Raw genomic sequence first — 16,254 nt, forward strand, 5'->3', positions numbered from 1 at the left:
TGGAGAATCTCCTTACTCTTAATGCTCACATGCAGTTGGGAGGTACAAGGGCTTCTAATCCTACAGAGTTCATTAAGTTTCTGCTAGCAATTGTCTGGAATGAGAGAAGGAATCTCCAACTTCATCCTGTTCTTTTCCCCTTTATTTGTTCTAACACACAGCTACTTTAAAATAAACTGTGCAGTTTACTACTCTGACCAAAGAATATTATAAAACAATAGCCATGGTATTATCAGTATTGTGTGCCATCTTAATATTCCCAAGAATTTTCATAAAAGGCAATACATACTAATCCCTCATATATTATAACGAATGGTGGTGAAGGGAAAAACATATAGAGAAGAAAACAGCCAACAGTAGACATGAGTGTCAGGTAATTTTTATAATACTAGATAATAATGTAATTTTGAGGGCTAAAAAACTGAATTTAAGACTGTCAGACATTCATTAATATCTCTGTTCTGGTTTATAATGAAATTATATAAATGTATTGCCAAATTATTCTTCCAAAAAGTTCTCTTAATCATACGAAACAGTAATTAATGGTGCCCCACTATCGAATGAATGAAGCTCAAAGTCCTTAGCTTGACATTCAAAACCCGAATCCCCTCATTCCTAAGTAACCCTTCCAATTCACATTAGTCTACCTGCTAGCCCTCAAACATCTTTATTGCTCATGTCCTCTCTTCCAATCTTCCCCCTCTTAATCTCTGTAAAATTTCCATCTATCCAAATCATACTGTCTTTTAAGGCTCAAAATGCTGTCTCTGCCAAAAGACAGGCTTTGCCCGGAAATTAATCATCCCAGCTGAAATTAATCATTCCCTACAAACTCTGATAGTAGACATTATTTTACCATTTACTGTACTCAGTTACAAATATCTTGTATTACGTTTGTTTGTTTGTAGTTATCTCATTTGATCCTTCCAATAACCTTGAGAAGTGGAAATAAATATTCTCATTTAGAAACAAAAATGGACACTGTAGAATTAATTCTTAGTTATAAAACTAACAAATCACAGAAAAATAATGCAAAAAGTTTTCCAGTAATAAGTTTTATGCTGCAACACAAAGATATTAAAATGCATGCAAGCATTCATTCAATGACAAATATTTACTGAGCAGCTACTAAATGCCAGGCACCAGTCCATGCATGGGGAAACACAGCAGTGGACAAACGCCACTAAGTCCCTGCCTTCTTGAAGTTTACGTTCCTATTGGGAGAAAAACAAAAAAAGCAAATAAATAAACATAGAACAGCAGGTCAAGTAGTGGTAAGGACTATGAAGAGTAATGCAGAGTCAACAGACAATAAAAGAACTGTACTCTTTTGACAGGATGATCTAGGAAGGCTTCTTTGAGGAGGTGACAATTGAGCATAAAGTCAAATGAAGTAAAAGACAGTCATGAGACTTATATTCCAAAAGGGAACAGCAAATGCCAAGTCTCCATGGTGCCAATGTGCTTGTGGTGACTGAAGAACAGCAAGATCGATGTGCCTAGAGTACAGGGAACCTTAGAAAAGTACCAAAAAATGAGGTCAGATAGGTAGCACGATGCTTCAGGATTAAAAATGGAATTCTTCCCAATGCAAAAATAATTTAAAATATAATTCTTTTTCAATTGAAAAAGTCTTAGAATCTCACCAATACTCATTTTCCTCTTAGATTTACTTAGTCCAGGTAATTTTTTATAAAAAGCTAAATAAAATAAGGAAAAATCTGCTAAAATCCTAATTAACTGTCCTATTTACATGACCTAATTTTTTTTCCAGAAGCCAATCATTTTATTTACTTGTACCTTTACATATTCTTATGGTGTACTCCAAAAGCTTTCTAAATGTTGTTCAAACATCAGGGTCTAACTCCTTTTCTGTAACAGAAAGCAGCTTACTTCCTTAAAAGGCAGTATGACTATAGACAATACCAGGACAACTAGAGAAATATGAATATAAACAGTATATTAGATATTAGCATTGTGCTAATAGATTTCTTGGGTGGGATAACTGTATTGCAGGTATGTAGGAGAATGTTTTTATTTTTAGGAGACACACAGTGGTATGATGGTAAATGTTTAACAACTGGCTCTGCAAAGAAAAAAAAAAAAAAAGCCCTGGTTTGTAGCACTGCCAATTTCCATGGTGTAAATGCTGGTACCATTGCTGATTTCAAGCAACCAACTTGATGCAGAGCTGGGAAGAAATGTACACAATCAGCTTTCACATGCTGTTACCAGCCAGTTCCATACTGAAGTACACAGGGTTGAAGTGTCATGACGTCTGCCACTTACTCTCAATTTATAAAACAAAAAACAAAACAAAACAAAAAAGCCCCTATGTCTGTCTGTCTAACCACTTACCTATCTACTGACCTCCCACTCAAGAGAGATAAAACAAAAGTGGTAAGATGTTCACAATCCATGAAAAGTATTTGGATGTTAACTGTATGATTCCAAATTTTCTTGTGGGTTTGAAATAGAGCAAGCAATGTACGCAAGTTTAAAGAAATCCTATGGCCAACTCTTTTGTATACCAAAAAATTTGTTTGTATATCAAAAATTTTTTTGTATGTCAAGAAAAATTTGGGAAGTATACCAAATATGATATAGAGCTTTAACTTAAAGTTATTTTTAAGATCAAAACCTTGGAATTTCCTAGCGGTCCAGTGGTTAGGAGTCCACATTTTCACTGCTGAGGGCTCAGGTTCAATCCCTGGTCAGAGAGCTAAGATCCCGCAAGCTGCAGAGCGCAGCCAAAAAAAGAAAAAAGATCAAAACGTTTTTAAAAAAAGCAATTTGCCAATATTGAATGCTAAAGTTATACATTCTCCTACTATTATGAATTTAAGTAGAAGTGACCCACTGGATAATGCAACAAACCATGATATGTCTTCACAAAAGAAAATGGCTGATTTGGTTAAAAAATGTAAAAGAATTCTCTAGATGTCAGAGTAAAGTTTTATCTATATAAATAGCCCGATTTCAGCTATTGTTATCAAATTTTAATTCCATTCAGAATATATAAGTTTAATAAGTGGGAAAATAAAAAATAGGAACTTCATATTAATTTAAAATGTTAATTCCTAACTATAAACTAGTTGTGCTCTCAAAAAGGATAAGTTTTAAAGTCCAAATAAAAGTCATACTTTGAATAAATATTATTTATAAATAATAAATAAATAAATAAATAACAATTATAAAAAGTTATGACTAGATTCCCAGGCTAGCCTACCAAAGGTTTCTTAACCTATAATATTAGCCCATTTCTTACAGCATCATGGAACAAGTGTAAATTCTGGGTCACAGAAGCAGAAGGGCCATGCTCTAAGCACTGAAATCAATCCTAGCTTATATTCTAAAATAAAGAAAAAAGCAATTTGGGGCACCATCTGACCATTCTAATAATTTCCATCAACCTCCTTCTAGTGTCCACCCCCACCCGAATCTCCTTGCCTTAACGCTGCTCTAAATGCTCTTAATGGTGTATGATCACCCAGAAATAGTTGGTGTGCTCCAATTACCTACTTTCCCTCTCCCCTTGCATGCACGTTACAGATGTGTAGTTCAGTACTTGTTTCGAGTTCCTCTAGTTGTATATTCCAGAATACAAGGTTCAGAGTGACAAACAATAAGGGCCTATTGATCTCTTATGCCTTTTATGATTAACTTTCACAACAGAGTACTAAAACATTCATTTCCTCAGTGCAGCTGATCCAAGTTGTGTATCCTTGGAAATAAAACACTCACCAATCTCTATCCCGTGCCAGGCACAAGCTAGGTGCTGAACCATAGGTTCTCAGTTCGTCTTTCCCACAATCCTTAAGGTTGATGTTATTAGAACAAAAAGAACTGAAGTTCTGACAGGTTATGTAATTTGCTCAAGGTCACTTGGCTGATAAGTGCTGAAGTTAGAATTTCTAAGTTTGACCCTAAAGCCTTAGGGTCTTAACTCTTCCTTTTTAGCATGCTGAAATTTGAGCTAATTTTATAACAAAATATGCCCATTATTTCAATAATCCTGAAAAATGTATAATTAAATATACATTTATTAATCTAAATGGATCTCTTGTTGGTGTAATTTCAATCAGAATAACAAGGGGAAACTTTAAAAAGGGAAACTTTAAAAACAGTAAAAACCAGGTACTGTGTGAATGGATAATTTTAGACAGAATGAACCCACCTAAGATACACTTGGGAGCACCTGGCCCTTTACTCATCTGTACAGATGATCCTGTCCATAGGGCAAACCAGTCAACATATACAGCATTTCACACCTTATAAAGTTCTTTGACACATTATCTTACCTGAAACTCAGAAGCAACACTTTGAGCCCAGTACAATTTACAGATGAGAAAACAGGCTTGGAAGTTGACCCAAGTCACAGAACCTATAAGTGACACAATGAGCCCCAAATCTAAACTCTAAATCCTTTGAGTCTTTATCCTACTTATACTCATAAATCTGAAGTTATCCAACAAATTTAATCTCTCTTCCTTTCAAAGAAAAGTAACAGGAACAAATTCAGCATGGTGGTTGGAGAGCAAAGAGCTACCAGAAGATGTCTGTGTGTGGATCATTTGTTAAGTAGATGTATATAAACTGGGGACCACCTATACCAAACAGCTTTTGCCTACTTCTTATTTTACAGCATTTTATTTCAATTTAATCAATTTTAAAATATAACCTTTTTTAAACTTTTTATTTTACATTATAATTTATTAACAATGTTGTGATAGTTTCAGGTGTACAACAAAGTGATTCAGTTATACATGTATCTATTCTTTTTCAACTTCTTTTCCCATTTAGGTTGTTACATAATATTGAGCAGAGTTCCCTGTGCTATACAGTAGGTCCTTGTTGGTTAAATATAACCTTCTTTTAAGGTAAGTTATGGGCAAATACATCTTAAATCTATTTTTTTAAATTAGGTATAAAGTTGTGATAATAGACTAACAGTCAATAACACAAACAAATTCCTAAAGTGAGAGAATTTCAGGTGGTGACACTAAAACAATCAATGATTGCTAATCATCTGCTTCTACTCCTATTTGCTCCACAAATATTGGGATATACTAGTGATTCATTCTTTCAGCAAATATATATTAAGCACCTCCTATGCACCTACCATGTATAAGGCTATCTGCTAGGTGATGGAAATACAGTTGTGAACAAGAGATAAGGTTCTTGTCCTCATGGAACTTAAAATCAAGTTGTGGAGACAGACAATAAGCAAAGAAAAAAATCACAAAATGTGGTAAATGTGGGACTTCCCTGGTGGCACAGTGGTTAAGAATCCGCTTGCCAATGCAGGGGACACGGGTTTGAGCCCTGGTCTGGGAAGATCCCACATGCTGTGGAGCAACTAAGCCCGTGCGCCACAACTACTGAGCCTGCACTCTAGAGCCCACAAGCCACACTACTGAAGCCCACGTGCCTAGAGCCCTCGCTCCGTAACAATAGAAGCCACCACAATGAGAAGCCCGCACACCACAACGAAGAGTATCCCCTGCTCGCCACAACTAGAGAAAGCCTGCACGCAGCAACGAAGACCCAACGCAGCCAAAGATTAAAAAAAAAAAAAATGTGGTAAATGCTATGAAGGAAACAGACTGCGGAGACACAGAACATAGGACACTAATTTAATAAATAATAATAACAGCTAGCATTAACTGAGCACTTTAGATAGAGTGGTCAGAGAACATCTCTCTGAAAAGTGATATTTAAACCAAGGTCAGAAGAATGACAAAGAGCTACCTATGTGAGAACTAGGGAGAAAGGCTTTTTAGGCAGAGGAAATAGTGCACACAAGGCTGTGAATGGTCATCAAAAACCTAAAAGGTGGCCAGTGGAACTGGGCATGCTGAACAAGGGGAAGAGATGCAAAAAGCCTTATTATAATTTTACTGGATGAGTTTCTTTTATATGAAAAGGAATATATGAGAAATTTCAACTCAGGTTATTGCTAGGTCTGTCTTTGGTATTACACATGGATTAATGTCTAATATTTTGACTAGCTACTGGCATTTTTAGCCAGTCCATCCTGTTTCAGTTTAAAAAGAAAGTCTGACATAATCAACGTCAGATTTTTCACTCATTTGAGCAAAGACAGAATTAACTATTGACAAATTGACTTTGGTTTACCTACTAGGAAAGAAATAGTTTCCTGGTGCTACAATTTTGCTTTTTCATTAAAAAAAAAAAGTCAGTATTAAGTTAGAATTTCTAAGCTTAACGTTCCCTCAGTTTTTAAAAACTTCAGCCTTAAATTGGGGAAAAATACTACCATAATTAGGTGCAAATTTGAGAAGGACAAAAGAATAAATGAATATAAATATTCTTCATTTAACTAATTTTTTTCTATACTTGTTCACAATACAGAATGCTTAGGCCCCATGGGTTTCTTCACTTTTTGAAAAGGAAATCAGCTTTTGAGTCACTCTCCCTATGTACACATTAGCCTCTCAATTCTGCCTTCCAATTATCTTTTTTTCTCATCCTTCAAAGAAATGACAGTGTTCCACCCACTGAATCACTTCCTTCTTACTGAATGACAGGCAAAAACATAGGGAACCTCTATGTCAAGCCCTTTAGTATTGAATCTCAGAAGTTGTATCAAGCCAGCAATTATTTGACAGCTACTGATGTGTCAAGACCCATCAATGTAAATGGATGAAAGATCAACAGTAGTCATTTTTGGACTTGAGATCACAGGGAGTATACAAAACATATACAGCTTAATTAACCCCTTTCTTTTGTCCTCCCCAGCTTTCCCTAAATGATTGACTTCTTAATTATAATATGTCCAATTGTAGCAAGAGCAGTTCACATTTGAATGTCTACTATATCCCAGCCATAGTTCTAAGCACATTACATGCACTAACTTATTTACTCAAAGTAACCCTAAGGCAAGGTACTATTACTTCCTCCATTGTAAAGATGAAGAAGGTGAGGCACAAATAAGATATACAGTTTTCCAAGATCACAATAATTAGCAAATCTGTTTTTCATTTTCCTCAGGCCTATTTTAAAACAAATTTGGTCCCAATATCTTATAATACTTTAATATAACATACTCCTACCAGTCGGAAGGTTAAGAGCATGTACCCAAGCTTATTTCAAATCTGGGCTAGCCCTCTTATTAGCTGTATAACCTTGGGTAAGTTACCAAACCTCTCTCTCTGACTCAATTTCATTTATCTATAAAATGGAGATGACAATAGCATCTAATTCCTTGAACAATTGTGATATTTAAATGAGTTACATATATAAACTACTTGAAATAGTGCCTGGCACATAGTATGTAGAAGAGTTAGCTGTTATTAGTAATAGTACCACACCACTTCCACCCAGGGAATTTAGCAAAAGCCTGATCTATTTAATCTAGTCAACACTTCTTTTCCTCTAACATCTGTCATTTGTATTGTCTGACTTACATTGGCTAACAATGAACTATTCTTAGCAAGTAAGCAACACATCTAATTCCCATGCTACTTTTTTCTAGTCCTTACCACTTCTTTCCTCCTATTTCCGTTGCCCAGGAAGAACTGCTTGAGATTAAAATGGTTTGCATTATACTCTAGGCAAGTTCATAAGCCATCGCTATACTAAAGCTAAAGCCTAAATTTGTAATACAATCAAAAAGGGGGTTTCTTAGTCTATTCAGCCTGCTATAACAAAATACCATAAACTAGGTGGCTTATAAACAACAGAAATTTATTTCTCACAGTTATGAAGGCTGGAAAGTCCAAGATCAAGACACTAACAGATCTGGGTGTCTGGTGAGGACCAGCTTTCTCATTAGGCAGTTGTCTTTTCATTATAACCTCAGATGGTGGAAGGGGTAAGGGCACTTTCTTGGGTCTCTTTCATAAGGGCACTAATGCCATTCATGAGGTCTTCACCCTCATGACCTCATCACCTACCAAAGGCCCCTACCTCCTACTACTATCATCTTAGGGCTTAGGATTTCAACACATAGATTTTGGGGACACACAAGTATTCAATCTACAGCAGAGGGAAAAAACTAAGCATTCCTCTCAGTTTTAACCTCAAAAAATCAAATTGATTGGTATTTTATTTGAGGAACAGGTTTTGCACTAATAGTTTTTACGTAAGAATTATAAATGACTTATAATATGTGTTCAAATATGAATTGAAACAAAGTATGTTTAAATTATTAATGCCTTGATGATTTCCTAGATGCTATAGGCCTTAACCTTTCATAACAGTTGATAAGCTCAGACAACATTCTTAGAAATGTCTGATGAAGAAACTGTTTCTAACCAAAGCATAGCAAAATTGACATTTATCTTTTAAATTGAAAAGATTTTGATTCTACTTAAATTGTTGAACAATACCATGAACTTAGGACTTCTGAAATCAAAACATAAGCTTATATTCTATTATTTTGAAATATATTTTTATAGAAAAAATATGCATTCAAAAACATACAAAATTAGAAATACCATACATTTATAACATAAATAAATATTAAATGTTAAAAACATAAAATGCTTTAATTGCTTCTATGCAAAGACCATACTTTAGACATCTCTTGAAACACTGGGCATTCAATATCTAACTAGGATCAGATCCAAACTTTACATCCTTGAGTACAAGGTGAAGTAACATTGTTTAACCTCTCCAGCTGCCCAGCTCCAGTTAGAATTTAACACCATTTAAAAATATATTTCGGGGCTTCCCTGGTGGCGCAGTGGTTGAGAATCTGCCTGCTAATGCAGGGGACACGGGTTCGAGCCCTGGTCTGGGAGGATCCCACATGCCGCAGAGCAACTAGGCCCGTGAGCCACAACTACTGAGCCTGCGCGTCTGGAGCCTGTGCTCCGCAACAAGAGAGGCCGCGATAGTGAGAGGCCCGCGCACTGCGATGAAGAGTGGCCCCCGCTTGCCACAACTAGAGAAAGCCCTCGCACAGAAACGAAGACCCAACACAGCAAAAATAAATAAATTAATTAATAAACTCCTACCCCCAATATCTTCTTTAAAATATATATATATATATATACACACACACACATATATATATATATATATATTTCCAGGAAGCTTGGTCCACCCATGCCACCCCCTACATATAGAGGTTAAGATGTAATTGTAATAACAAATGACACAGAAATAAATTACACATACATCAAGCATCCTTTCATAGCTTTTGTATCTTCTCAGATAACTATACATTAAAAGCCTACTAAATCTGCTTGAGCCTTAGCAGGTTACAGGCTATGAATGCAAAACGAAACAAGATACTATTAGGTTATTGCTCATTTGACTATTTCTTTACCTCTGTTGAACATATTTTATAACTGACCAACATATAACCATCTGTAATATCTTGTTTAACATGGTAATGATCATTTATTTAAAACCTACTATGTGCCAACCAGTGTCGTATTTCGTTCTAACAACTATGAGAAGTTGGAATTATCCCCATTTTACAGACAAAGAACCTGAGACTCTCAGAGATAAAGGAAATTAATGAAGATTACATAGCTAGCAAGTAATGGAACAAGGATACAAATACAGGTCTGATTCCAAAACCTGTGCTAATGATAACATCAAAGATTCATCTTTGGCAGCATTGCACAAGTAATGTTATATAACTGCTTAAAAATTTAGAAAAAGGAAAAAAAGATTTACCTCAGACTATAGTAAAATTCTATTGACTACTACTACTACTACTGTGAAACGTAGCCATTGTACAGTAACATCTTAATTATCTGGAAGTACAGTAGAAGGTCTTTTAATTTTCACTTAATCAACTAGCAAGATTTTCCAATGCTTTCCATATCTTCCGTAGAAGCAAACTGACAGACATGAGCAGCTAATAAGTTACTTTCCAGTTGCCTGCACACTTCTACTCCTACTAGTTGAGTTGTATGCTTAAGTAGTATCTGGCATTTACTCCCAAACCTGCTTATGCGAATTTATTTTAAAACTATATAAATCAATGAAATGAATGCAAAAAAAGGTTATTTCTGTGAAAACTACGTTGAATGCTTTGGAAAGCGCATATTTTGATGAACATAATTTTGATGAATATATATTCCCTCTCCTCCCAAAACAAATTTCTGTTGACTACACAAATATCCTTGTAATTCCTGGTGTACACAGACACCTATAAAATTGTGTGAAACATTAAAAAAGAATTGAACACTTTTTAAATGTAAAATATTCCACCCTTGGATTTTTTTTGCAAAGTCTTATTCCACTTTAAAGAAATCAAAAGTAGAAATCTTAGGTGTACATTTTTGGTGTGGTTTACACAGGAAAGATCATATCTAACTCTGAAAAACAGACCCCATTTCACCCCCCAAAAGAGGGCCTTGAGCCTACACCAAAAGACAAATGAAATAATTAAGGCTGTTATTTTTTCTGATTCCTCATTTAAACTAACTTTTTAAATTAGCCAACCAACTACCAAATACAACCATGTAGGATAAGAGGGTCCTTTTGTACTCAGAAACTTTCTGAAGCACAGCTGTATACCACTAAGCAAATATCTCAGAGTTTCTACACTAGAATTCGTATACTTTCTTAGCTTCTGAATGAATATCTGAAGGTTTTCCTATTTATTCTCATTTTTTAGAGAACTCAGTGTTAAGCATGGTTATCTAGCTCTTTATCCCAGAGACTAAAAGCAGTAAAATTAAAAAGAGACAAGAATAAGCATATTGACAACAAAGACTGTTGATAGCATGGGAATTCAAAAATCAGATCTTAAAAAAAATAGGCTGAAGTGGTTTAAGCTAGAGGAAAAAAAAAAATCTCTGTCCACATATCATGGTTACAACTGAAAATATTTTTGGCATTTAAAGAGTAAAGTTTCAGTTATCCAGAAAATTAACTCATATAGAATAGCTTCTTAGATACCAATGTAGAAAAAGTGAAGTATTACTGTTGTCAAGCTCTCCCATAATTGTGCCTTGCCAACCACAGGTCAAGAAATCAATTCAATGGGTTATGCAAGCAATTTTTAACAACAGAAATAGAACAGAAAGTACAAGACCACACTGCACATAGTAAGAGTAAGTATGTTTTGTGAAAAGTTTATTTCAGTATTTCTATACTACTTTGCAAAGTAAAAGATACTACTTACTCTAGGTCCTGGTCAAAAGAAAGCCATGGGCCTAAAGACTCATATTATAAAATATAGTCACAATACTAAACTTTCAATCGCCTCATTTTTACATCATAATGCTAAAGACAGCTACAATTTTAACGAGAAAAAAGTCACTTTTTTAGGAGTCTTGATGCATAAATGTATTTACTTTTTTTTTAGGAGTCTTAATGCATAAATGTATTTACTTTTCCTAGTAATCTACATTAATATATAACATTTTATTGTGTTTAGTACTAGTTTTGGCTAAAATAGAGATTGTGTGCAAATACAATTTTTTTAACTGCTTAGGCGACTTCCTGGCGGTCCAGTGGGTAAGTCTCTGCCCTCCCAATGCAGGGGGTCCAGGTTCCATCCCTGGTCAGGAAACTAAATCTCGTGTGCATGAGGCAACCAAAAGATCCCACATGCTGCAACAAAGACCTGGTACAGCCAAAATTTAAAAAATAAACAAATAAACAAACAAACCTGCGTAGGACCTTAAAGCAACTTTTACAACAACCACCAAAACAAAAACAAAAACCAAATAGCAACTCTGATTTTCTTTGCTTGTTTATTTTGAGATGCAATTACCGACCTTGGTGCCATCTTTCCAAAGTCACAGATGAAACCTAAAAGTCTAAATTTGGCACTCTACACAAGCAACCTGCTTAGTAACAATATTCTTGCTAATACTTAATTCATACAAAGCTGATTTTAAGAAACAATCAAACACTTAAAACTAATCCACTAAATTAAGTATGGCTTTCTCCACTTCTTTCTAGTGCATTTTAAGACAATATTACCAAAGATGTTTTAATAGAAAAGAAAATTTGACTTTCTAATCCAGTTTGAAAAAAATATGTAAAAAATAACCAGTTTAATACATATCTTTTAAAATTATTTTATTTTATTTTTTTTAATTATCATTTATTGATTGATCGATTGACTGCCATGTCAAGGCCTGCGGGATCTTAGATCCCCCACCAAGGATCAAACCTGTGCCCCCTGCAGAGGAAGCACGGAGTCCTAACCATTGGACCGCCAGGGAATTTCCCATATCTTTTTTTTTTTTTTGCGGTATGCGAGCCTCTCACTGTTGTGGCCTCTCCCGTTGCTGAGCACAGGCTCCGGATGCGCAGGCCATGGCTCACGGGCCCAGCCGCTCCGCGGCATGTGGTATCTTCCCGGACTGGGGCACGAACCCGTGTCCCTTGCATCGGCAGGCAGACTCTCAACCACTGCGCCACCAGGGAAGCCCTCCCATATCTTTTTTTAAATGAGCATCTAACTCATAAAGATAAATGAACATTTCCAATCCGAAAGTCTCAGATTTGGAAGGAACTCTGTTATCTAGTCCAACTCCATACCAAATACATTAATCCTCTTCCTACAATGTTCCTTGGACTCAAATTCCCATATGATGAACTCCTAACTACGACTATATTAAAATCTTCTAAAGTTGGTCGTTGCAATGGCCAATCAAAAGTAGATTGATAAATGAGTTTTCAATTCCTTTGAAGTCCTCGAGAAACACAGTGTATGCATTATTCCCATAAGTCCTGAAAATACAGGTTTAGAAAGGAAATGGCACATTTACAGTACTTATATTATAGGGATATCAGTAGCCCTGTGTATATATTGATATACTGGACAAAGCCCTGGAGTACTTTGCAAACTTTTAGAGTTTGCCTAAAGCACAAAAATCAGCAATGACAAATAATATTTGTGAACTCAAACAATCTTAAATTTTCTCAGTTTATCAAGATCAAATTCTCAAGTTGAAAAAACTTTTAAACTTCTTTAAAATCGAAGTTAGATTGAACCTAAAAATGACTAATGTAACTCTAAAATGATACCAAGTATTGTGGCAACAGATACAAATGCTGCTCTTGGCAATTTCATTTTTAATATCTCTTGAAACTAATACTTTGAAGACACTTTTGAAGAATGTATTCTCCCATCTAGTTCCTAACTCTTCCATGCGCCCTTCTCTACCTTACCAGCTGGAATCTGTAACAGGAACAAACAATCATATGTAATTCACAGAGTTGATCCTGCCGCAGAATTAGGTTAACGTTTCCAAAATGGGGCACAGAAAAAAAAATCCTACTCAAATCAATTATTTACCTCGGTCTGGCTTCATGTTCACGCCAATTTCCACCCAAGGTGCTGTGAAATACAACGTGTGGGTTCTTTCAACAGGCTCGCCGCCGATTCTGTGGCTACTGCTCCGTTTTCAAAATGCTAAAAGAGATCAAAATAAAATTAATCTGGTCTTGCCCTCAACACTCGATTTTGCAAGAAAACTACTGCTAACAGGCCTCTTCCTGGCACTAAGTGCGGTGACAGCACCATCCGCAGGTCTGAAAAAAGCAAAACTCTGCACCGCCCTCCCCCATCTCCTCCGGACCAAGCACCCCTCTTCCCCGCCCCTGTGCTCTCCAGGCCAACGTGTCCTTCTTTGACACAGTGTTTCGGAACCAAAAGGAAGATCTATTTATAACCTGAAGGTACAGGCAGGGGGAAAAAAAAAATAAGGATTCAAGCAACACAAGCTAACTAACCCCTTTGTAAGAAAAATACCGCTGGGAACAGTGGCACCTCCGCAGTGGCTGGTATAGAAATGCTCCGACCTGGTGACTTGGGCGCAGGAAACTCTTCAAGACCCCAAGCGCCTCACCTACAGCTCCGCCCGCCCCGCCCGGCCTCACCTGTGTAATTACCCTCTGGCTAGTCTTCCTGCCTCAACCGCGGCCAAGTTGACACAATGAGCGGGTCAGAAAGAAACGCGAGTCATCTCCTCGTGCCCAGCCCCCAGTCCCAAACGAACTCTACTGGGCTGTCCTGGGTCGCCCCTGCCACCCCCCGGCCCTGCGAGGTCGTCCCGGGAAGGTGTTAAAGGCCGGGCGCTCGCCCCTGCTCGGCGCAGCCTGCCCGGGCGGCCCCCTTCCGTCCCGCCGCGGCCCCGATTTCCTTCAGCCACGCCGTCCGGAGCGCCGCGCCAGCCCTTTTCCCCGCCGGAGAGTTGTTTTCATGGCTCCCTCGGCCGACCTCTGCTGACTAACTCGCTCTCCTCTCCCGTCCCAATCCCTCCTCCTCTTGGCACTTCTCTCCGCCGCTCGCCCAGCGGCTCACATCACACTCCCACCTCAGACGTGAGGCTCCGAGAGGCGCAGGGCCGGCGAGAGCGGAATGTGGCGCGCAGCGGCCCCCGGGGCTGCGTTAGAGGACCATGGGGGCCCGAGACAACAAGCCCGACGCGGCTCCCCGGCGCCCCTGTGGCCATCCACCCCCGCCTCGGCCGCCGCCTCACTCCGCTCCCAGCGCTCAGCCCCTCGCCCTGCCTGCCCGACTCGCACCCGAGCCCCGCTGCCCCCGGGCTTCGCCTGCCCGTCGCCCCGGCCGGCCCGCTCGCCCCGCGCCTCTGCCAGCTCTTCGCCCGCCCGCTGCCTCTAGCTCTGGCGCCCCAGATCCCGGTCCCCCTCGCTCGCCCAGTTCTTTCTCTACAGTTTGCCCTGTCAAAACACTGCCCGGGTCACGTGTCCCAACAACAGCCAACCCACCGCTCGTCACTTCCTCCCCGGCGGCCTCCGCGGCGGGTGCCCAGTTGTTATGGCAACACTCCCCGCGCCCCGGGGCGCTAGCCTGGGGGCCTGGGTTCCCTTGCAGGTGCTGTCGGCTGCGAAGGGCCGGCGGAGCCCGGGAGGCCCGAGAGGCGCCCGGCGCTTTGGCCGCGCTCGCCTCCTGCCTGCGCTCCGAGCCGGCTGCGGCGCTTCTGGGACCAGGAACCGGAGCTGCGCTATTAGAGCACAGGGTAACTGGGGAGATGTCATCCGAGGGCCTGCCCCAGACGTGGAGGATAATTATAGTCTCCTCCTCCTCCTCCACACTGGATGCTGGCGCAGAGTTGTGACCCAGCCCCGAGGGGCTTGCAGTGCACGGTGGAAGTCGGGTCTAATTAATGTGGCTGAGACAGGAGAGTGGGCAGCCATACGCTGCAGGGATTGGGGAGTTTAAGAGCAAGAGCCCTCCCCAACCAGATTTTTTTCAAATCACTAGGGATTTTTAGTAGGATTCGGAACCCAAGCTCTAGAGGCCTTCACTGTGCTAAAAATAACTTTTATAACCTCGAAAACACTGACTCATGGCAGGAGGACACTTTTGACACCGTGTTATTGTTAGGGAGCTGTAATTTTGTTGTTGTGCTATAACAATGTGACATGATGACATTTCATGTTGCGATGTTGTATCATCATTTCAACACAAACAGATGACAAGGATCTGCTGTAATTAAAACAAGCAATCCTAACAAGGGCTGAAACTATTAGCTACTCAGTTTATAAACAAAGTACACATGGGGCTGTGAGCTCAAAACAGAGACAAAGAGAAGTACAAAATTTGCAATCCTCTTTGGTTTCATTTAGAAAAAGCCTTTTTTTTTTTTAAGAAATAATTTTGCATACAAGAATCACAACAGGAAAGTACTAGGTTAGGTTTAAAGGTGATTTACTTTAGTCTTTGTACTCTTCTGAGGTTTCCAAAGTTTTACAGGAAGTATGTTTACTTCTACATCAGAAAAGTTTTTGTAAATTACAAGATTGGGATTGCATTTTTTTTTTGCCTCAGATCTATTAAATACATGAAATTTTTATTATGAAAACAACAGTATTTTCTGGATGTTTTCATATGCACAGTAAAATTACATATGCAACTGCAATTAAAAACCTTAACTCTAAGATTGCAACTAATCAAAATAGGACAGAACATTCAGGAAGGTAACATTCATCTTCATGGGAAATGTTCTGGCATCGTGAAGATGAAACTTCTGACAAACGGCAACAGTTCCTTTATGTAATAGCTACAAATGTTAACTCCCAGTGGATTTGACTTTGATATTACAGAATACTGTAGTATGTAGTTTCTTTTATGAACTGAAGCTTTACTTGTTCTAACATCACTTCTCAATTAACCTTGGTAATGGGAGACAGAAAGAGCAGTTAAAGATAATCCAAAATCCTAAATTTAGCACAACAGCTGGGACCAGATAACAGCTATTGTAAAGGCTTACTGGGTGAACAGGCAGCAAGACCTGTGATTTAGCTCCTCTTCCTCTGCCGAATTTGCAAGAGGTATAAAGA

The 16,254-nt window shown here is 38.6% G+C and overlaps 1 long non-coding RNA gene across 1 annotated transcript; it reads right to left on the reverse strand.

Annotated features, from left to right (window-relative positions):
- Positions 1–1,119: 1,119 nt before the first annotated feature.
- On the reverse strand, positions 1,120–14,761 carry LOC307050553. The gene is made up of 3 exons (XR_013810800.1): positions 14,680–14,761; positions 13,244–13,360; positions 1,120–1,214 (listed from the first exon to the last, which is right to left on the reverse strand). It is a non-coding gene; the product is annotated as an uncharacterized lncRNA (long non-coding RNA).
- Positions 14,762–16,254: the final 1,493 nt, after the last annotated feature.

Source organism: Hyperoodon ampullatus, assembly GCF_949752795.1.
Source record: "Hyperoodon ampullatus genome assembly, chromosome: 3".
In the NCBI taxonomy this organism is placed as follows: Eukaryota; Metazoa; Chordata; class Mammalia; order Artiodactyla; family Ziphiidae; genus Hyperoodon; species Hyperoodon ampullatus.